The following is a 1,477-nucleotide window of genomic DNA, read 5'->3' as shown; positions in this document are numbered from 1 at the left end:
GACCAGGTCCAACAGGGCGTTTCCTCTGGTGGGACCATGTACCTCCTGAATTAAGTGGAGGTCCTGTATCTCGGCTAGGAACCTCCAGGAATGTTCCAACCTGGCGGACTGATCCTCCCAGCAGATGTCCGGGTAATTAAAATCACCCATGACAACTACATCCCTTGCCTTAAGTGCCACTGCAAGCTGGCCTGAAAATTCCCGGTCCAGCTCCTCCCCTTGGCTGGGGGGTCTGTAGTAGACCCCCACCGTCAAATCGCTCTCCCCACGGTCCCCTTGAATCTTAACCCAGAGCACTTCAGCTTGCCCCTCCTCTGACCCCATTCTGCTGGCAGAGGATGTGTGTTGCTCCTTGACATAGAGCGCCACACCCCCACCTTTCCTTCCTTCTCTATCCCGCCTGTAAAGCCTATAGCCCCTATTGCTAACTGCCCAGTCATGGGACGAATCCCACCACGTTTCTGTTAGCCCTATGACATCTGGGTTTGAACTAGCTATTCTGAGGGCGAGTTCCTCCTGTTTATTCCCCATACTGCGAGCATTGGTATAGAGGCATTTAAGGCCTTGCAAGACTGATTAGAGATACCAAAACCATTGGTGTTAGAAAGACCTTGCCTGTTGATATGTGATTGGAACCAAGGAATAACATAAAGGATTCTCAAGCATTTTCATAACATCAACCATATTCTTGAAGTGGCATCCTGTCTTTTACCTTTATTGCCATGAAGACCAACCCTCTTTCTTCTCACATATGGTCCCATTGCAGTACTATGCCCAAACAAGCAACTTCTGTAACAAAGTCAATATGAGATAAAGCTGGAAGAAAAGCTGGTTAAAAATGGCAAAGATTTTTCATTAAAAAGTTCAATTTTTTTCAATCTATAGGATTAAAAAATGACCTTTACATTTTTTCATGAAGTACTTAGCTCTGAAATTTTTCATTGTTTTGGCTTCTCCCTGTTTTGTCTCTTTCTTTTTCCTTGCTTCCTTCTCCACCCCTCCCTCCCCCACACTTTTCCCAAGTTAGATACTAAACTAGTAAGTGGAAGGAATAATAACAGACATAATATGAAAAACAACACAGCTTTGATTTTAATTTTGCTGAATAAACAGAGCATTATATAAAAATGAACCTTTTTGAAAAAATTGATCATCTCTGTATTTAATATAATTTTAGCAATTTTAAAATGTAAGCTATCAGGTGAGAGCAAGTGCAGGTAAATGAGAACTTCATATTCATTGAAGGGGAACTGGAATGTAATCAGCAGGTTGACTTTCATCTTATAGTTGGTAGCTTTATGAACAGCAATCAGCCTTTAGTTTATCTATCAGTTTAGGGGGGTATTTTATGGGAGCCAGAGCAGACACACACAGTCAATAGCTGAAGTCATTTAATAACTTAACCAGAGCTGGTATACATCTTCTGATACAGTTGTCTAAACAACAGTGACCTGTTTGTTAATAGTTACTCTTCACT

The 1,477-nt window shown here is 41.9% G+C and overlaps 1 protein-coding gene across 1 annotated transcript in view; it reads left to right on the top strand.

Moving 5' to 3' along the window:
- Positions 1–1,477, top strand: part of KCNH1 (potassium voltage-gated channel subfamily H member 1) — a 197,676-nt gene that overhangs the window by 8,276 nt on the left and 187,923 nt on the right. The gene's annotated exons all lie outside the window — the stretch shown is intronic.

The sequence above is a fragment of the Gavialis gangeticus genome, unplaced genomic scaffold (genome assembly GCF_001723915.1).
Source record: "Gavialis gangeticus isolate Ggan-Ray unplaced genomic scaffold, GavGan_comp1, whole genome shotgun sequence".
Taxonomy (NCBI): domain Eukaryota; kingdom Metazoa; phylum Chordata; order Crocodylia; family Gavialidae; genus Gavialis; species Gavialis gangeticus.
Note: the sequence above shows the minus strand (reverse complement) of the source record. Positions and strands in the feature narration are given on the sequence as shown.